The 22,688-nt window shown below is 49.8% G+C and overlaps 1 pseudogene; it reads right to left on the reverse strand.

The window, feature by feature from the left end:
• Nucleotides 1-20,898: 20,898 nt before the first annotated feature.
• On the reverse strand, nucleotides 20,899-22,137 carry LOC125945069 (uncharacterized; annotated as a pseudogene).
• Between the last annotated feature and the right edge of the window lie 551 nt (nucleotides 22,138-22,688).

Consider the following 22,688-nt stretch of genomic DNA (forward strand, 5'->3'; position numbering starts at 1 on the left):
CTTTGTTTAACGGTGCGTTACGTAACGCAGGGCATTGCCAGAGCATGTGAGCCAATGTACAAAAATGCACACCACAATCTGGACAGTGTGGTTCTATATTTGGGGTGATGCGACTTAGAAAGTCCCTCGAAGGAAAGGACCCCGTTTGGAGCATTCTAAAAGTCATCGATTGAGACCTGTTAAGCTTAGGATGAGGTAGTGGAAAACTCCTCCGCTCTAACTGGTAGTGAGAAACTATTTCGTGGAATGTAAGTAATGGGTCGCTGTGCTTAATTTCGTCCGGCCCCCCAAAAGCTTCCATACCGCCGCGGCGGGTAAGATCTCGCGCACGGTTATGAGCAAGCTCATTGGGGTTTGGGAAATTACAAGAATATTCGGACCCATTTGGGCTGGAAACCACGTAATGTAGTGAAAACCAGTAACCACCCTATTTCTGAGGATGGCCGCAGCCTCTCGGGAGATGGAACCCAATGCAAAGGCATGTATGGCCGCACGAGAGTCTGTGTATATATTGGGACGCACAGGGTTCCTCATTGCCAAAGCTATAGCTATCTGTTCTGCTACATCGATGGAGATATGACGGACAGAAGCCGCGTTGATGAGTGTGCCGTTCGTATCAACTACTGCCGAAACAAAGTTGCTGGTCTGTCCACTTTGGGCCGCATCTACGAATGCTGCCAAGCTTGGGCTATCTGCGACTGTCTTTAAAATATCCCGGGCGCGAGCCTTGCATCCCCCAATGTTATACTGTGGGTGAACATTCCTAGGAAAAGGACTAACAGCGAATGATGCCCGGATTGCTTCCGAGAGTGATTCCTCATGGTCGTCGATTAAGCTTGGAGCTAAGTTGACTGAGTCTAGTAAACGTCTTCCGGCTTTGGATGTAGATAGCCTGACAATTTGTGCTATTCTTTGGGCCTCTATCACCTCCGAGACGGTATTATGCATGCCCAGCTGCATAAGCTTCTCTGTACTAGTGGTGACTGGTAATCCCAGTACTCTTTTAATGCTCTTGCGCATGAGTGTGTATATTTTGTTCCTTTCTGTCTTAGTCCAATTTAGTGCAGATGCCACATAAATGATGTGACTCATCAGGAACGCGTGATATATTCTGAGAAGATTGCCCTCTCCGAGTCCCCCTTTTCTATTCGAGACTCTAGAGATGAGCCGGAGCATACTCTCCGTTTTGGAGGTGATGTGGGCAATTGTCTTTGCATTACAGCCTCTGGCGTCCAGTAACAGGCCCAATATCCTGATCGAGTTGACTCGAGAAATAGCCTGACCATTCTTCGTGTGTAAGGCAATAGGTATCTGTTCCATCGGAACCAAACCCCTAACGCCCTGTCTCGCCGGCCTGTACAGCAATAACTCAGACTTGGTAGGTGAGAGGCTGAGCCCTATTTCAGTTAAGAATTCTTCCGTTACATTTAGTGCTTCTTGTAGCGCCTGTTCAACGTCTGCGTCTGATTCATCAGGACACCAAATCGTAATGTCGTCTGCGTATAAAGCATGGCCAATGTTTTGCACGAAGGATAGGCGCTCCGAGAGTCCCGTCATGGTAATATTAAATAAGAGAGGGGAGATTACTGCCCCTTGCGGAATCCCTCTTGCCCCCAACTCAAACTCATCAGATTTAATTTGCCCAATTTTGATGGTAGCAACTCTATCCTTAAGAAAGGATCTAACATATGTGTGGAATCTCCGTCCCAAATTCAGCTCCGAGACCGCCTCAAGTATAAATCTATGTGCGATGTTGTCAAATGCTTTAGCCAGATCCAGGGCGAGTATTCCCCTCATATCTCAAGTCCTGCGGTCGATAATTTGGCGTTTGATGAGAAGCATCACATCTTGTGTAGAGAGTGCGGGTCTGAAGCCTACCATATTGTAAGGAAATATTTCCCGGCACTCGATATACTTTGAAATCCTATTGTGAATAGCGTGTTCTGCAACCTTACCCGCACAAGAGGTGAGCGAGATCGGGCGCAGGTTTTCTGGAGCTAGAGGTTTCCCTGGCTTAGGTATGAGGACCACCGAAGCAGTCTTCCAGGACTCAGGAACCGTGCCCGATTCCCATACCCTGTTCATTTCTTCCGTCAACTTGCTGATGGACTTATCATCCAGGTTGCGAAGGAGGTGGTTGGAAATACCATCCGGGCCGGGGGCCGAGCGGCCATTAAGGTTATGTAATACCTCTCTGATCTCAGCCTCTGTAAAGGGGACGTACAGCTCCCCCACCTCTTCCCCCCGGTAGCTGGGATAGTCCTGATGACCAGCCGGACCTATCCGGAGATATCGATTAGCCAGCTCCATGATGAGGGCCGTCTCTGAACCTCTCTTCTCTTTGTGCTTCCGCACTATTCTATCAATTGCAAGCCTTTGGTTACTTTTTGCTTGCGAGTCGTCAAGCAAATGTTTAAGGAGGTTCCACTTTCCTCCCGTGCACATTCGCCCATCCACCGCCGAGCAAATCTCACTCCATTGTTTCTTAGCTAGTTCTGCGCAGTACTCTTCAATCTCTCTATTGAGTTCCGCTATTTTCTTCCGGAGTCTGCGGTTGAGTCTCTGTGTTTTCCAACGTGCCTGAATGGAGCTTGGTCTCCAGAAGATGCGCCAAATGCGAATCCATCCTGGGGACCTCAACCTCCGTGCTGACCACCTTAGTAGCCTGCTCGGAATCTTTCTTCAGTCTTTCGAATAAGTCACCTAGGCTACTGTATTCTTCGGTGTCCTCTTTTCTGATTTTACGGAAAACATCCCAATCGGTGACTCGAAACTCCCTAGGAGGCGCGGCTTTGACCTTGACAGAGATGGTTATGACGAAGTGGTCACTACCCAAGCTCTCCTGAAGGTTTTGCCACGCCACCTCGGTTATGTTCTTAACGAGTGTCAAGTCCGGTGTCGTATCCCGCGCTACAGACGTCCCCATCCTTGTGGGGAACCGTGGGTCCGTGATTAATTCCAGGGCGCAATTGTACGCCACTCGAACGAGAGCAATTCCTTTCGTGGTTTGCCTTGTATAACCCCATACAGTGTGCGGTGCATTAAAATCTCCAGCCGCGATTAACGGGGAACCTCTAGCTAAAGAACATGCTTTAGCTAAGATGCAGTGAAAAGTCTGTCTCTGCTGTGATGGTGGGCTGTATACATTGAGTATGTAGACGCTCTGCTTAAGCCGGCTATTAGGTATGATTTCTACTAGGAGTGCTTCAGCCCTGGATCTGCCTAGTTGCATTCTATGCTCCTGAAAAGAGCATTTCTTACTAACTAGTGTGGCTATCCCTCGTTTGTTTTCATCCCGCCCCGCAACGGCTCGATAGCCCGCCAAGGACGGAGATTCACACAAAGTTTCCTGTAATAATAATACGTGCGGTTTGACCGCCTGTGATTTAATATACTGTTGTAGTGGAGCCTTGCGCCTTTGGAAACTGGCGCAATTCCACTGCCAAACTACCATTCATTAGTATTCCCCGCCATGGTGCCTATATTACATTAGGATCTCCCTAGGGGCGCTACTACCATCCGTGCCAGACATGGTCTGTACTGAACCCTGGTTCGTGGCGTTTGGTGTACCCACGATCGCTAGTTTTGTTTCGACCACCCCCATTCTCAGGTTGAGCATGCTAATACTCTCCATAATCTTCTTCATTGACTTCTGGTTATTCTCAAGAATTTCGTCACTAGATTCGGTGTCCATAGAATCCGACTCGTCCTGCGGAGGAGGGGCCTTGCGTTTGGTCTTGTTAGCCTGTGACCCTTGCTCCTGGGTGGAAGGTTTCTGAACATTAACATTTTGTTGGGCGTTTGCCTTTCGAAAAGCATCGAAGTCGGCCCTCATTTGCTGTATTTCCACCTTTAGACGAGCATTTTGTTGTAAGAGAAAAGTGACCTTCGGGTCCTCCCTTTTCTCTGGCAATGCTACCTGCGTTACCTTTTTCGGTGTCGTTGTCTGTGGCTTGACTCGATCCGCCCAGGTAGGTTCCTCCTTGGTCCGCACCTGGGAGTTGGAGCACCCCCTGGAACGGGAGCGCCTCCTGGAGAGACTGCGTCGACGAACAGCTGGTGTGACGGAGCGCCCCTGTCTTGGCGCGCTTGACACGCTGGAATTACGTGATCGGCTCTCCCGAGCCACCTGTGTGTTCTTGGCGCGCCTTCGGCGCCGCCGCCTCCTTTGTCTGACAATGTATGGCACTTGGAAACGCTCCTTACATTTTGGTCCACTGTAGGATGTTGTCCACCGCACAATGAACATTTTGGGATGCACTGATGTCCCTCCACGGGAGATGTTGTTCCGCAGCTTCGGCACCCCATCTTATTTGGGTTAGGGCAAACATCCGCTCTATGGCCGAGGCCTCCACACCCGTAACAAACATCCGTTTGCCCTCTGAATAACGTGCAGCGAAACATGCTGGCGCCACACAACACGTAGTTTGGCACTTTCATGCCATCGAACAGCACGACAACCGTGGTAGTGGTCTTGATTCTTCGAGTCTCCAGGGCCCCAGGGCTTCGGTGATTAACGATCATCGTTTCGAGTTGGGCGTCGTTGATATCGGCGTCGACTCCTCGTATGACTCCCTTGCACGTGCTGTCCGGGGCGGCTATGTAAGCCGACACCTTGTACGTTCCTTCTCTCAGCCGAACTTGTTGAATCCCTGCGTAGGCATCTGCGTTCTTCTTGTGCGGCTTGCAAACCACACAGATATTGAGCTGTGTTGGGACAGATGATATCGCCCTCAGTTTCCGCCGGAGCCAAGGCTGCCGCCATAGTCAGGGCTTGCGCGAAACGTATCTGACTGACCTTTGTTACATTCAGGCCATCCCTCGGTCTGATGATGATGCGTATAGTGTCCCTCGGGAGTTGAGGAAGCCTTGAAGCGGCCGCGAGGCGTTTCGCTACGTCCTGCGGAGTGGTGGAGCGGCTGTTGCCCCTCCCGCCAACACGTGCTGCACTGCCCGACGAGGTGGAGGCCTCAAGTCGAGTCTTCTTGTTTCTTCTTAACGCCGTGGTCCATACTGGCCGGCTTGCTTCTTCGTGGGTGATGTCCACCCCTTCAACCATCTCTACTTCGGGCATCCCGCCCCACTTCACCTAGGCCTAACCGCGTCGCCTCGCCGTGGTCGAAAGATCAATAAACTCACAAAATGGTGAAAAGTCCACCTACCGATAAAATTCCGATATCGGTAGGTTCCTTGCGACCTGCTGCGTCGATAAATACACAGTTGTCGTGGTTCCTATTCGGAAATCCAGTCGAAAACATTGATGAAAGCAGGAGCCGATAAATCCACGTCCGCACTACTCGGCGCCTTCTTCTTCTTCCCGACGTAGGTGCCTTTTTGGGTATTTTTGAGTGCCCCTAAGACTTATGAGCCACGTTAAATATCGAGCAATTAAATGTGTGAAATGTCTTGCAGGGGGCATATGTGTCACTTCCGCGAGAAAATCTGCTTTCTGTATTGGTGAACTGTACACATTAGTTATGTAGAGTTGAGAGTTACTTGGATTATTTGTTTGTGTGGGATATATCCTAATGGTTAGGCTTTGCGGTGTGTCATGAACATGTGCGTTGGGCTGCTGAGCACGAAGTCGCGGGATCGAATCCCGGCCACGGCGGCCGCATTTCGATGGGAGGGGGGGGGGGGGGGGGGGGGGAATGCGAAAACACCCGTGTACTTAGATTTAGGTGCACATTAAAAAAACCCAGGTGGTCCAAATTTCCGGAGTCCCCCACTCCGGCGTGCCTCATAATCAGATCGTAGTTTTGGCACGTAAAACTCCATAATTTAATTTTTTTTTGAACATGTGCTGCCGTGAGGTCTTTACGAACCATGATAGCGTCGGCGCATTTTCTTTGTGGGTGCAGAAGGTTGTGTAGCCTGACAAGTTGGGTGTGTGGCTTGCTTCCTAAATGATTAAAACGTCCAGGCGACGGTCCTGTGCGGCAAAGTACTGCGTGAGAAAGCCTCGCTTCTTAGAGAAGCTCCTCCAGTTCCACTGCCACACAGTGAGGTCGTTCGCCATTGCGCTCTCACTCATTTTGGATAGCGTTCGGTGAGGGGTATGGAGTGGTGCGCGCTGCGCTTGTTTGCCTACGTGACCTAGCAAGTTCTGCTTCGTCGTAGCGTTTCAGTTTGCTGCTGCCCACGTCCAGTTGTGCTGTTATTGGCTGGAGTGCCATTTCTAACTGCCGCACGAGTAGAACATCAGATTAACTTCCTGGTAATAATGGTGTCTATAAGTGATTCGATCTTTGGTATAAGGCGCGTCATGAACTCGTCTAAGGCTGCCGTAATCTTAGCATCTATCATGGAGTCGAACTGTTCTAGGCGCTGATCGAGTGCCTGAATCGTTGTAGCTTGGCATTGGGCTCGTTTTGGTGCCGGCAATTGTGTATCTACATCAACCTCTTGTGCAGGCAGTGCAGTATCGGCAGTAGAATTTGTCGGGTTGTCTGTGCTTGTTGTGTCCATGCTTTCTGATGGCGTGTCCGCTGTATTGGCTAAAGCTCGTGCTTCTTGTGTATTAGGGTATGGCGGCGTGACTTTCGTTTTCATGAGAGCGTGACGACAGTCGAGTGTTGCTTGCTTTGTGAGTGATTTTATAGTACGGGTTGAAGAGGGGCCTTGGGAGGAAGTGGTGTCGAGTGGCTGACTCACCTTAGCTTCCCTTGTTGCATTGGGGCTTCTAGAGCGAGCCTTCACAGATGCTATAGAGGTGTTACGCACTATGGCTCCCTGGATAGTGTGGCCGGTTCTGCTGCGGCTACTACTCATGGAGGAAGAAAAATATAGAAAGGAGCATTACGTCACGCAGCCAGCCCTGGCAAGCGAATGTTTCGTGTAGCCAGCAGTGGTGACCCAACACGTGACCTCTTGCGTCGAGATCACGAAGAATCGAGATTTGCCGAGACGTTTGGTTACCGGTAGTTTTTATTCGGTACGCGCTCGGCCGGCAGCTGCTCACATGCAGGAAGGAAAAAGATTGTTCCTTGTTTTTTTTTTCCTTGGCTTTGTATGTGCTTATTTCAAGAGTTTCAAATGGTTTCGAATGGACATTGAAAAAAAATCAACCGGGAGTACTAAAACCTACCACGCGCTCTGACGTATCCTCCGTGCTGTGACGTTTTTATCACGTGTTGGGCCACCACAGTCGGCGACAATCGCGTTGCGGTATGCTCCCTCCTATATTTTCCTTCCTCCGTGCTTTTACTGGTGCTCCTGTTGCGGCTCATGTGGTGGCTCCTGTTGCGTCCCGGGCTCTGGCTTTCCTCTCGAACGATGACGACTTTGTGGGTAGGTGCACGTGATGTTTCACCTTGAACATGGATCTCTGGATTGACATGTTGTCTATGTATTAGTAGCTTGAGGTAGGCTGCCCGGCGCACCGCTTGGTCTGCTGCCCTACGGGTCTCGCTATCTGGATCATCTGCCGCATGGTCCTTTCCGCAGTTGGGACAGCCAGGTGTGCAGTCGTGTGTGCTGTTTGAGTTGGTCACTGTGTCTCCACAAATCTTGCAACGGTTAACATTGCTGTTGGGGCAGACATCAATTCTGTGGGCGATAGCTAAGCAGGTGGTGCAAAATTGGGCTCGGGGTTAGTGTAGAACGGAGCGAAGGATGCCCTCTCTGTAGATAACTTCATGTGGGATGTGCGTGCCTCTAAACATGACGAGGGTAATTGCGGTGGCACCCATCATGCGTGCGGAGAAAAGAAGAAGAAGCCGTTCGATCAGGACCGCACATGGGCTCCCGCCTCTACATCACTAAACTTCCGGATAACTGCCATCGACGCCGCCACAACCAGCATCACTCGACTCCTTACGTCCAGTAGAACACGTGGACACCCAAATCTACACTGTGAGTCTCTTGCTCCAGGAATTACCTGACTCTCAACTTCGTAAGCGGCGTCCGCCCAGTTAACCCTAATGACGAGTACGGCCGATCGCCATCTCTTGCCGCACTCCAGAGCTAGGCCTAGGAGAGGTTAGGCTTATCTCCCTAGAGGTCTGGCCGAAGACCTTGACCCATTCCGATGAACCAATGGCCACCAACGACGGTACCGAGATTAATCTCGAGCACACACAAATCCCACTTACTGATGAAGCTGACGGCGGAGACTGGCTCACTGTTAAGTACGGTCGGAAAAAAACATCAACTCCCACCAATCCCCCTCTTCAACCCCGACACCCATCAGTCTCCCAAGTAGAGCGACTCCCACCGCTGCCCCGAAACGACCTCAAGGTCATCATCCGCCCCCGAGAGGGACTAAACCTTGCCACATGGACCACGCCGCAGGTTGCTGAAGGCATCAAGATGGCATGTCAGCACCCCACCAATGAGCACGTACGGACCCTCACGGTAAGAATTGACCCAGTACAAAACATCGCTATTGCTAGCACACCAAACGAAGAGCTAGCTATGAGCATCCGTCACATCAATACAATTCATCTGGGCGGTCGAGAATTTGCGGTCACGGCATACGTAGCGGCACCCGACAGCTCCGCGAAAGGGGTTATTCACGGCATCCCCGCAGGAACTCCCACAGAAGTCCTCCTCAACGGACTATATGCACCTGGTAGAGAAATCTTACACGCTCGGATGCTTGGACAGACCTCCGCGGCAGTTATCACATTCACTGGCAAGACTGTACCCTTCTACGTGCGATATTACAGCGGTGAAGTACGCTGCAAACCATACAGACCAACGACACATGTCTGCCGCATCTGCCACCAAGTAGGCCACCGGACCGATGTATGCCCAACGCCAGAAGTCAACGTGTGCCCCCAGTGTGGTACACAAAACCCCACTCAGGACCACCCCTGCCACCCCCGGTGCGCCCTATGCCAGGGGTCCCATCCTACGGCTTCCAAGGAGTGCCCTGATCGACTGAAGAAGACACCCCTAGCATCACAAAGGACCAGCCGCCATGAACACTCACGATCGAGGTCTCGGTCACGCCCATGCCAGCGACGGAAGCGTTCCGGCTCCAGGTCTTGCTCATGTACGCGGAACCAACAGGGAGCGACCCGGAACCCCAGCGGACCTGCTCCGCCGGGATCACAAACGGTGAGCTGGTCAGCACGGCTATTCCCGTCTCACAGAGCCCCGCAAAACAACACCCTCTCACCACATCTACACCCAGTACCCACCCCACACATTTCTTTCCCCAAAGACAATACTGATATTCAACAGCAAATTCTAGCTGAGCTAAAGGCTATCAGAGAGGAGAACAAACGCCTCCACGAAGAAAACAAAAACTTCGCACGCACATTGCAGAATTATACGCCAGTTGTACCGCCAGTCAGGAGTCCGCACCAATAAGCACACCCTCATCACTATCATCTTCGGAGAGTTCTGAACCCATGCTTCTCGTGGAATCAGCAAAACCGACAGAAATCGCACAAGTCGAGGAGAAAGTCGATGCACTGCAACAGCAGATGCTAGCCATGCAACAAAGTATCCAGCAACTTGGAAATGCAATCGAAGAAACACGGCTCGCAAACGATCAGCGACGTAAGAAGGTGAAATCAATGGCACAGCAGGAAGTAGAGCAGGGACACCCTGCCGATCCACCCGTAAGGCAAGATGAATAGAAAAACCAACCACAGCAACGAAAACCAACTCTTAATCTGGCAATGGAATTGTCGCAGCTACAAACGCAAGCATGGATCATTGAGACAGTACATAATTAACGCCAACACGGCACCGAGCGTAATCGCACTGCAGGAAACAGGCACACACCCAACTCAAACCGGCTACAACACACATACTACCACGCCTGAAAGCCGCGTGGCCACACTTACAGCTAAAACGCTCACTACAATACAACACACAGTAGACGGCAGTGACGTCGACCACAACCTAATTGAGATCCTACCCCTCCAAAGAGGCCGAAAGAGCCTTTTCATACTGAACATCTACAGCCCACCCAAGCAGAAGCAGGCCAAGTTCAACTACTTGATCACCAAATCGATTACCATAGCCAAAACCAACAGCCTCCTTATAGTAGGCGACTTCAACGCGGCTCACCAGGCATGGACCTACACGACAGCCACATCAAAAGGCACTGCACTCCAGTATATGATACAGCAGCACTGTCTCACCATCCTCACAGATCCAGCATACCCTACACTTCTAGGAAGCAGCGTCTCCAGAGATACGTGCCCTGACCTCACCCTCACTAAAGGGATACAACAAGCCACCTGGCACAACACGGAGGAAACCCTGGGCAGTGATCACTGCATCCTTGCAACCACATTGTACGTTACGCATGCACGCCGCCCGCTAAAAAAGATAACACTCACAGATTGGACAGCTTTTCGCAAAGAGCGAGCGGATGACTCCTCGAGGGCTATTGCGGATCTCGAACAGTGGGTACGAGAGCTCCAGCAACACGTAAACAGACATTCAAAACACATCACACTCACCACAGATATTATGGCAGTAGACCCGCACGTTCTTCACTTGTGGGAGGCCCGTCGAGGCCTTGTTAGGAGACGGAAGCGCCAAAAACATAACCGGAAACTGAGACTACGTATAGCGAAACTCACGGCAACCGCAGAATTTTATGCTGGGGAGCTTACCCGTCACAACTGGCGACAACTATGCAACAAGTTGCAGGGCAATCTTTGCACGGCCAAAACATGGTCGCTACTACGCCATCTTCTTGACCCCTAGCAAAGCAAAACAGTCAGCCAGCAAACAATTCAACGTCTCCTCCACAATCATCCGGGTTCTGACGACGACATCCTGGAAGAGTTGAGGGTGCGGTACATAGGAGATTTCAAACCCACACAGGGACAACCTCCCACGTACAGCGGAGGCGACAACCACGACCTGGACAAGCCAATCACCATCTCCGAGGTGCCACAAGCAATCCATGCACTCACACGAAACACCACCCCAGGCAAGGACAAAATAAATAACAAGCTCTTGCGCAATCTGGATGAAGACACCATTCAATCTCTTACTGACCTATTTAATCATCATTGGGAGGCGGGTACGCTACCAGCGGATTAGAAGCACGCGGACATCATCCTCATTCCAAAGCCAGGCAAACCCTCCAGCTTAGAAAATCTCAGACCAATATCACTGACTTCATGCCTAGGTAAGCTTCTGGAGCACGTCATTCTGAACCGACTTCAACCTTACCTAGAATCCAGTGACTTCCTGCCCGAAACGATGTTCGGATTCCGGCCCCACCTTTCTAGCCATGACGTTCTCCTTCAACTGAAGGAACAAGTCCTTGAACACATTTCACCACACAACACCGGAGTGATCTTAGCACTAGACCTTAAAGGCGCTTTCGACAATGTGGCTCACAGTACCATCCTAACAAACCTAAGTCTTACCAACTGTGGTCGTAATACTTACAACTACGTACGCGCCTTTCTAACCAACCGCACGGCCTCAGTAGGCAGTGGCTCACTCAGAACCCCGACGTTACCTACTCACAACAAAGGAACCCCACAAGGTGCCGTTCTATCACCCACCCTTTTCAACATTGCTATGATGAAGCTACCTGATAAACTCAATGCAATACCACGAATCAGGCACGCAATATACACCGATGATATCACTATCTGGACCACCACTGGTTCTGAAGGAGAAAAGCAAGACGCACTCCAACAAGCGACTGACGTCGTCCAGCATTATGCAAGAAGCAGCGGTCTCCGATGCTCCCCCGAGAAGTCGTAACTATTAGTCGTTCGACAGAAATCCCGTAGAAAACTCAATGAAATACCCCACATCACACTCACCCTCGACGGCAAAGAAATACCCACAGTAAATCGCATCCGCATCCTCGGCCTCCACATACAACACGACGGCGGAGGCGCCTACGCCATCCAACGTCTCAAGCATACCACTTTCCAAGTCATGCGAATGATCAGCCGCATCACCACCAAACAACACGGCCTGAAAGAAGACGACGTGACCCAGCTCGTCCAGGCCCTGATAATCAGCCGCATCGCCTACGCTGCCCCGTACCTTCCCCTCACTCCCAAGGAGAAAGATCAAATAGACATACTTCTGCGGAAAGCATACAAGCAAGCGCTCGGCCTACCACCGGGAACAGCCACACTCAAGCTCGAAGCCCTAGGAGTCCATAACACAGTAAGAGAAATCATAGACGCCCACCTCACAGGCCAACGAGAACGCCTAGCCCTCACACCAACAGGCAAGAAGCTCCTAGCGCGCCTAGGCTACCCAACACAGGGCCGAGGCCACGAAAAATCAATCTATCTGGCTCCCAACATCCGGGAGCATATCAAGGTAGCCGCCATCCCCAGAAGCATGCACCCGGAACATAATGCCAGTCGTCGCAAAGCTCGCGCAAAGACTCTTCAAACAAGATACGGTAACCTCCCCAACATACTATACACAGATGCCGCGCAATACCCCCGAAAAGCAGCCATGGCAGTCAGTGTTGTCGACCATAACCTTCAAGAGGGGGTCTCGATGACGGTCCGCACTGCCAACACCCTCGAAGCGGAGGAGACAGCCATCGCCTTAGCCATCGCCTCTAGCCAAACCAAGGAACACGCTACAATTATTACCGACTCTCAAGCAGCTTGTCGTAGCTATGCCAGAGGCAGAATATGTTCCATCGCCGCCCGACTCCTCAAACAAGCCTCTCAATTACCCGACGTTGAAATAGTATGGACTCCAGGACACGAGTCCCTCCGTGGAAATCAGCGTGCGCACGCTGTAGCCCGAGCTCATGCCACCCGGGCGCCACAAGAGAGGGATACGGCCGCATCTATGGAGCCTGTACCTTTACAATACCACGCCATATTAGAACACCACAGATTGAACAGACGACAATACCCACCCCTGCACAAGACCCTCTCACGCGAAGACGCAGTAGCATGGCGACAATTACAAACCAACACATACCCCCATTTAAGCAGATTACACGCAATACACCCTGCACTGTACTCGTACAAATGCCCCCTTTGTAACGACTACGCTTCCCTATATCACACCACATGGGCATGCCCCAATATACAGGTAGCCCCGCATATACCCAACCCCACATCCGAGCAGTGGGAGGCCGTGCTGACTAGCTCGGACCCTCGTGACCAGCAACAACTGGTGCGGCGGGCCCGGGAGACAGCAAGAGCCGCAGGAGCCCTGGACTGAGGGCACCTCCCAACACAAGCAGGAAGACGCCTGCTTGTTTTGTTGTTGTTTTTTTTTTCTTTTAATAAATGTTTTTCCTCCTCCTCCTCCTCCTCCTCCATCATGCGTGCGCTTGATATTTCGTAGTTGGGAGCCCGGAGTCCTTAAGTTAGATCCTCCGATGATGAGTTGGGTTCTATATCGCGTACAATTCCCTTGCATGAGTGAGGTGGCGGCATGGCATAGATCCTCGAATGGTACGTTTGATTGCCGTAGGTGAATCATTCGGCGTTTTGCAACTTCCTGGCTGCGGCTACATCGGCACATTCTATCACGCCCAAGTTCTCGTTGCGTATTCCGAGGGTGGTCAAGCTTGCTTCAGAATTCGTGAGGCGTGCCAATAGGGCCCGACTAGCACGCATATCTTGTGGACGGAGGACCGCTAAGTTAAATCCTGCTGGTGGCCGCAAGATAAGAGTCAGAGAATTCTCGGGGTTGGGCTTCCCCTTGGGTGTGAACGGGGCTTTCGAGGTCCAGCCGTCGGCGTCTGTGACGAGTTTAGGAGCCATGCTGGATTGACGCGTCGCGCGTCGGAGCCGCGCTCGCAAGTAGGCGTCTCAGCGTTCCCTGTTCTTCGGCAGGGTTAACCCAGGCGGTTCTGGTGAAAGGTTGCCGGAGAAATGGTTCGGGCAGCCCTGCTGGCTTTAGACTTGATCCACTGGGTCTCCAGATGTAAGGGAGTCTCTGCAAATAAACTTCGGTGGAAATCCTGTCGATTTGCGGAATAAATGGGGCGAAATGGACGGAGCGATGTGGAGTCACGTCTGTTCGCTGTGGCTACCGGCGTCGCCTCATCTGCGCTCGAACTTCGCAGGTGGTGTTCAAACTCCACGCGGATGCAGCATGTTGGTGGGACGCAGCACTCACGACAACTGTCGTCGTGAAGGTTGTAGGCTGTCAGTCCTGTGCTGGTAATTTATGCGCAGGCGGGCGACTTGCGCTTCTTCGGCGCGCTGCAGATAGGCGGCGACGTCGAAATTCTCTTCGTCGGTGACGTGTGGCAGCATGGCGTCAAAAGTCGTCGTTGGGTTTCTTCCGTTTCTTCCGTACCAGCTTGAACGACGTGAACTGTGTTGTTCCTTGCACTGCCTTGTTGTAAGCGAAGGGTACGTACGGAAGGAAGGCATCCCACGTCTTCCGTTCGACATCGACGAACATCACCAACGTGTCAGTGAGCGTTTTGTTCAGGCGTTCCATTAGAACCTTCGACTGCGGGTGGTAGGCATGGCTTGGGTGAGCTCTGCTGTAAAGGCCACTTCTCGGTCGGTAATGAGTACTTCTGGACCACTAAGTCGCAGAAGGATGTTATCGACGAAGAGTTTCGCTAGTTCCGCCGCACTACCTTTGAGCAGGGCTTTCGTATTAGCGTAGCGGGTAAGGTAGTCGGTGGCCATGACGACCCACCTGTTTCCGTATGTTGACATCGGAAAAAGCCGGCAGATCCCACGCCCTGTGGAAATTGATGTTATGCGAAGCAGTATGCGGGGAGCCTACCAAGTTAACGAAGCTACCATGAGAGCACCAATTAAGACGTAGGTGGCTTTTTCATGACCAACATGACACGCATGTCATGACATTCATGTCATGAGTCCTCAGAGGAGTCCCTTAGCTACACCGAAGAGACCTTAAAGCGAAAGCCTTGGTCATGCTCATGACTATGAGTTCGACCATCAACCTTCAGCCTAATCCTTCACTATGTACCACATCCGAACCCATTCCATTGGTTTTGGAGTGTAATCTTTTTTTCGCTGAGTCATAATTTATGCTGAGTCACATGTTCATGAATATGACTTCTACCACAACACTAGTGTTTCCTGCACGTAGTACCCACGTCAGAACCCATTTCAGTGGCTTTTGAGTGTTAATCTTTTTTCGCTGAGTCACTGTCATTTTTGCTGAGCCATGCTCATGACTGACCTCTACCATTATACTTTAGTGTTTCCTTCACTTAGTACCCACATCAGCACCCATTTCAGTGGCTTTTGAGTGTGAATCTTTTTTTGCTGAGTCACTGTCATTTTTGCTGAGTCATGTTCATGACTGACATCTACCATTATACTTTAGTGTTTCCTTCACTTAGTACCCACGTCAGAACCGATATGAGTGTTTTTCGAGTGTTAATCATTTTTTGCTGAGTCATTGACATTTTTGCTGAGTCATGTTCATGACTACGACTTTTACCACCATCCTTTAGTGTTTCATTCACTTAGTACCCACGTCAGAACCCGTTCCATTGGTTTTTGATTGTTAATCTTTTTTCGCCGAGTCATTGTCATTTTTGCTGAGTCATGCTCATGACTATGACTTCCACCACCATCCTTTAGTGTTTCCTTCACTTAGTACCCACGTCAGAACCCATTTCGGTTGTTTCTGAGTACAAATTTTTTTTCACTGAGTCATTGTCATTTTTGCTGAGTCACGCTCATGACTATGGCTTCTACGTTTTCCTTCAGTGTTTCCTTCACTTAGTACCTACGTCAAAACTCATTTGAGTGGTTTTTGAGTGTTAATCTTTTTTCGCTGACTCATTGTCATTTTTGCTGTCATGCTCATGACTATGACTTCTAGCATCATCCTTTAGTGCTGCCTTCACTTAGTACCCACGCCCGAACCCATTTCAGTGGTTTTTTAGCGTTCATGTATTTTTGCTGGGTCATTGTCATTTTAGGCGGCTGTTTTATGACCTACAGGACACGCCTGACATGTCATTCATGTCATGGCCTATCATTTATGTTCGTCATACACTGTTCTCATAGTATGCCCACTTTGGTACCTACCAAGTTAACGAAACGACCATGAGAGCACCAAGGCGTACGCAGCTGTTTCATGACCTACATGACACACATCTCATGATATTCATGACATGACCTATCATTTATGTTCGTCATACACTGTTGTCATAGTGTGCCAATTTTGGTAAACACCAAGTTAACGATAGATAGATAGATAGATAGATAGATAGATAGATAGATAGATAGATAGATAGATAGATAGATAGATAGATAGATAGATAGATAGATAGATAGATAGATAGATAGATAGATAGATAGATAGATAGATTCAGTCTCGGCAGTCTCGGCATGTCCTGACATAATGGGGGGACGTCGGCGTTCATGCGTGGCCACTAATACTTCTCCTGAATCCTCGCAAGCGTAAGGGAAAAGAAGAAATGCACTGCCATTTGGTTATCGTGAAGGGCGCGTAGAAGATGCTAAAGGCACAATCGGAAGGTAGTTGGCGCGGACTGGTGCGAAGTTTCAGATGGAAGCTCTTAGCGCCCGTTCCTGCGTTGAGCATCGGCGTCCCTCGTCCTACCTCGGCGTAACCGAGCGAACGAGCACAGCGAAATATGAAAGAGCGAACGCCGAGCGGGAGATGAAAGACGGAGAGAGCGCGAGGAGAAATGCGGAGGGGGCGGCTGCAGCGGAAGCATAAGAGGAAAGCGGAGGAGGTGAGTATGGCGATAGGGTGAGGAGGAAAGCGGAGCGTCGCGCAAGACGTGTTCTGCGGCGACGATCGCTCCGAGATCGCGCCAGAGTAGCGGGCGTCGTCTGTTCACCGATGACGCCATCGATAAGGCATGCGGCGAGCGCGTCAATACAAAATCAATTGCGCCCACGCGTCACCCGCGCGCTGTCTCTCGCGATCTCCCAATTAGCGAGGCAGTCGCGCCACACTTCGCTGTGTTTGCAACGTGCCGCACGAGACAGACTGTAGGCGCCAGCAAATATGTTGCGAAATGAAAGCACGTATAGAGCTGCGCTAAATTTCGCATTAGGGAGTTAATTAAAATTAAATTATGGGGTTTTACGTGCCAAAACCACGATCTGATTATGAGGCACGCCGTGGTGGGGGACTCCGGAGATTTTGACCACCTGGGGTTCTTTAACGTGCACTTAAGTCTAAGTACACGGGTGTTTTCGCATTTCGCTCCCATCGAAATGCGGCCGCCGTGGCCGGGATTTGATCCCGCGACCTGGTGCTCATCAGCCCAACACCATAGCCACTGAGCAACCACGGCTTTTTTTTTTTCTTTATTACCGACTTGGCAAATACACAAAAACAACATGTCAAATAAATAAGAGATTAAAATAACCAGTCGTTAAAAGACTGTAGCGACATGTTAAAATGGCTTCAACGAAGCCAAACTGTCCAACACTTGAAGCCATTCCGGTGGGTCACTTTGCATTTTCAACACTTCCCGTGTGTAAACAACATTTTCAACAAAATAGTATCTGGCTGACCTCGCATGTACATCAGCATTGTGTACAGCCATTCGAGTTCTCCATACGCTTTGCATACACAATAACATTAACATGTCCGCCGGCACACCGTCAGGTTCTGAGCATGGCAAGAACCTTATTCCAAAAGCACTAATCGGGAGCTCCTTTTTTAAAGTTCGCTGCAGAATGTCCCAAAGAAAGCGGGCATCGTGGCAGTCAAGAAAAATATGTTCAATTGTTTCTTCCTTATTGCATATAAGGCAATTGACGGACCATGGGACAAACAAACCCTTGCTCCTTAGCCATGGCTTAACCGGCAGTGTGTCAGTGTGGAGCTTGAAAAAGAAGGATTTTGTGTTAGCTCTTACAGGCATATTCCTTACTCTTTTGAGAACATCACGTTCAGGCCCTAAGTTGTACATAGAACGATACACTGGCATAGGTACAAAAACGTCAACAAGATCCTTATATAATTTTTTTCGTGACACTTCAAACAAGTACTCCCTAGAAAATCTCGCATTTAGAAGACGAATCGCCGTGATAACTTCACGCAGATAGCCTTTTAGTGCCATCGGTTTGACTGCCTGCGACGATACAACAAAATCGGGCAAAGCGTCACGTAATCTCACTTGGATCACCGTGCGCAGAAACCCATCACTTTGGTCACGAAAGAAAACAAATCTCGACACAAGTTGCTTGAAAAATAAATTAGTTAAACTGAGTCCGCCGTTGCGCAAAGAGTGAAACAAATTAAATCTGCTCATGCGTTCCCATACTGAACCCCAAATAAATTCCCCAAACACTCTGTGTATTTTTTGAACTGAAGATCGACTCATGCATAGCACCTGCAAGACGTAAAACACTTTAGCTACTAAAAACATATTACACACTTTGGCTCTTGCAAACATCGAAAAGTTGTGGCCTCCCCATTTGTTAGTTTGTTCTTTCATTCTGTCCCTCTCATTCGTCCAGTATTCTACTGGCTCTCGGTAGTTGCCGAGTGGAACCCCAAGATAAGTGCCGGGTAACACACTCCACTGCATTCTGCAAAACAATTCTGGCGTATCTTGCCAGTCCCCGTGCCAAAATCCTAAACACTTTGGCCAACTTATGGCACTACCAGAAGCACTACAAAAATATTGGGCTTCCTTCACTACTTCTGCAATGCTTTGCTTATCGAGACAGAACACTGCTATGTCGTCAGCATAGGCTAACACTTTTATTTCTCTGCCAAAAAAACGTGTACCCGCGAATACTATGGCTCTGAAGTATCTTTAAACAGAAAGGTTCTAAATAAAGAGCGAAAAGCAAGGCCGAGATCGGACACCCTTGTTTTATGCTAGACAATACTGGAATTCGTCTGCTGAGTCTGTTGTTGATAATTAGGTTTGTTGTACAACCATCATAAACCATTTTCACCCCATCCAAAATGACTGTTCCGACATTCATGTATTCAAGAAGCAGAAACAGGATCTCGTGCGACACCCTGTCAAAAGCTTTGGCTAAATCCAGTTGTAGCATAGCTACACGATCTTGCATCAAATCACAGCATTCAAGTATGCTTCGCGCTGTGTGTATATTTGTGAAAATAGTCCTACCTTTTATACCGCATGTCTGATGTGTACCTACTATGGATTTCACAACACTCTGAAGACGTTGGGCGAGCACCTTCATGAATACTTTATAATCAATGTTAGCTAAACTTATTGGTCGGTAGGCCTCTACTGATTGAAGCTTTATGGGGTCAGTAACTTTAGGTATAAGTACCACATGTGTCTGTCGGAAGGAAGGAGGCGTCCATTTTTGTTCATAACACTTCGTTATGACGCGATACAGAGCCTGTGCTACTTCAACCTTGAAAATTTTATATATCGCTGCCCCAAGACCATCTGGTCCAGGCGATTTTCTTGCACTGAGGTCATCGATAGCCTTTTCAATTTCTTCTACAGAAATAGGCCTTTCAAGAGCTTCCTTAAGTTCACCATCAATTCTCGGCATCAGAGGCAAATAATCACTTTTAAACGCCGAGATATCGCTTGCTCTCTTGCTTAGCAGCGTACTATAGTGGTCCACAAAAGCACGTTCTATCATTTCCTTGTCGTTTGTAAGCTGCCCTTGATAAACTATTTCTTTTATTTCCTTACTCAATGCGTGTCTCTTCTCATCACTTAGCGCTCGCTTGGTGGGCGCTTCACCCAACCATACTCGTTCTGCGCGTGCTCTCAAAACGGCGCCGCGATATCTCTCTTCATCAATGACTTCAAGTTTCGCTTTAAGTTCTTTGATATCGCTTACAAATGTACCAGCCGCACCTCTTTCCATGTTCAAAAGGTATGCTAACGTGCACTGCAGTTGACGTTCTTCTTGCTTTTGTTTGTGCCGCAACACGCATGCTCTCTCTAAAGCAATTATTTTCGCTTCGGTTTTAAACAGTTCCCAAGCTTCTACAACATTTTCCGCATTTTGAAGGAGAACATTTTCTAATTTCTCTTTTATTCTTCGTAGAAACAATTCATCCTGCAATAAATTGTCATTAAGTTTCCATAAGTGCCAATTAAATTTTTTCTCTTTGCTTTTCGTACCTATCGTAACCATTACCAAGCAATGGTCAGTGAAACTGATGCATTCGACACTGTAGCTAGAAAGGAGCGGAACTAAGAGAAAAGGGACATAGATACGGTCTAACCTCGAGTGGCAGTCTCCTTGAAAATGCGTATATTGCACATCACTGTCAGAACCAAGAACACTTCCAACATCCTCCAGATCAACTTCACACAAAATTTCATGCAGAACAGTTGCGCTTCTATCTTGACTGAGCAGCTTTTTCGATCTATCTATCGGCCGGCACACACAATTAAAGTCGCCAAACACTAGAACGTGCCTGTCACACACCAAGAAAGACCTCATGTAAACAAAAAATTCTTCGCGTTCACAAGCATTATTAGGTGTATATACACACACCGCCCGCCAAAGCAGTCCAGAAAAAGAAAAATCACAAATAAGCATACGCCCTCCCTGACATGAAGTAACTTGCTGCTCTGTTATCCCAATACTGTTTCTAATAAAAAGAATGCAGCCACCAGAAGTACCATTCGCATGGCAAACGCATACGTTGTAATTCGTTCTGAAAATTTCTGCCAATCGATCCGTTTTTTCCTCTGATTCAATTTTTGTTTCTTGGACTGCCATCAAATCAATGTCTTTTTCTAATAGCATGCGGCTAATCTGACATTGTCTTCGCCGCTGTGACAGCCCTCTGACGTTTAATGTCGCCAAATTAACGAAGCGGAGTGGTGATGTTAATTTCATTTGCCATTGTGTTAGCTGCAATTAAGGTGGGCCCCTACTCACACGGTTCGAGGAAACATAGCGGCTGTTGTATACACTGATGCTTGGTGTTGCTCTTTGAAGGCGACAACTGCAAAACGACGTCCTCGTAGAATCACTCCCGATCAAAGATCGGGTGCGGAAAGTTCTTTCCGTGGCACTACCTCCGCTAAGGCGGAGGCGGCGCATGTGACGGCCGTCTGTCTGGCGGCACGTTGGGCTTGACCTTCAGCGTCGACCGTCGGACTGTCGGTGTTTTTGGTGTCGGTCCTTCGGTCTCCACGCCGTCGGTGTTTTGGCTGTGGTCCTCAACATCGTCACGCAACCGCTTTCCGGCGCCCTTAGCGTCGGAAGTCAGGTCCATGTCCTCACTGACGCTAACTGGCTCGTCAGCCACTTTGGTCGGAGGTGGCGTGATTTCTGACGACGCGCCCGTCACGTCAGCACCAGCTTCCGTCACTTGAACCTTGGCAGGTGGAGGCGCAGAATCCGGCACATTGCCTTCATCCATCCCCTTCAGGTTCACCTTTGCGGTCTTCGTACCCAGTGGTGCAGACTGAGCCGCCGCCCCTTCAGCTGCTCCTTTGGCGGCCTCTTCGGCGTCCTCTTGATCCATGAGAAGCTCGGACGAGTCCTCGCTCCTGCCTGGGCCTGCAACGTTGGCGTACGTTCTCACGCACTGGGTTTCGTCGTGGCCAAAGCGACGACACAGCCCACAGCGTGGAACCCGGCATTCTCGTCGAATGTGTCCAGTGCCACGGCACCGGAGGCAGAGGGGTGCTCAGCCCGGGACAATGACGAGAGCCAGGTCTTCCGCAACACGAAGTTGGTGTGGTAGGTCGTCTGCTGTCATTCCGGGCTTGAGTTTCAGGACCACAGACCGTGTCGTGGTTCCTTTGTCGTTGCAGCCCTGGACTCTCCACTTCTCTCTCGTCACTTCAGTTACTCTTCCGAACGGTGCCAAGGCTGTTCTGACATCTTCGTCAGGAACACCATGCAACAGCCAGAAGAGCTTGAGCCTGACACCCTGGTTGCACGGGTCAATGACTACGCAACGGTGTTCCTTGACAAGGAATCCTTCTGTGTCCAATATCTTCTTTTTGGCCGCCTCGTTCGAAAAAGTTACGGCCCACACATGATTCATCTGATAGGCCCCGAGGGCCACCACTTCCGACAGCAGCATGAGTCGCGAAAGCGCATCCCTGAAATGCTCGACACGGTAAGGCCGAGCTTTAACTTCGCCGTGGATAAAAATAGTGTTCAAAACACTTGCACCTGAAGGCAGTTGTGGTAGAACCATCTGGTAATCCGGAGAAGGTTTTTCCGTTGACCGGGAACCGCGGCCGAGGGCCGCTGTAACCGCTCCTGAGGAGCAAGACATTCCGCGACCGTTCACTGTGATGGCCGGAAGTGGAATCCACTGAGCAACCACGGCGGGTCGATTAAAGTTTACCTAAGTACAAGATTTGTCTATGAAACGCGTTAAGCATTGACCGGCTACTTAAGTCGTACGTTAAGGGTAAGTTCCATTTGTGAATACGGGCCTATCACTCGCACAGGCCATTCCCAATTCTGTAGATAAGTGTGTGCGCATGTGTTTCCGCTTCTGCTATCCGCCGTGCCAGAAGTCTAAAAGAGCTAGCTCGCTAGAAGTATATGCATGCGGTCGAGGTCTAAATTGTCACGCTGCTGTGTAACACGCTCGGCGAGCTTCGTCTGCCCCCGGAGAAATTGTCACGCTGCATGGCGCAGCCGAAGGAGAGGAAGTAGAAGTGTGCGCGAGGAGCTGGCCGCTGCCTGTTGGGCTTGGATAACCGAGCTGTCCCTTGCGCTACGCTAACCATCCATCATTTTTGTAAATAAATCCATCCCATCCGTTACAATTTGGTGGAGGTGCTGGTACCTCTCCCAGTAAACGCAGTAACGAAGAAGGATGTGTACCCTCTGCCACGTATAGAC

This window comes from Dermacentor silvarum, chromosome 4, assembly GCF_013339745.2.
Source record: "Dermacentor silvarum isolate Dsil-2018 chromosome 4, BIME_Dsil_1.4, whole genome shotgun sequence".
Taxonomy (NCBI): domain Eukaryota; kingdom Metazoa; phylum Arthropoda; class Arachnida; order Ixodida; family Ixodidae; genus Dermacentor; species Dermacentor silvarum.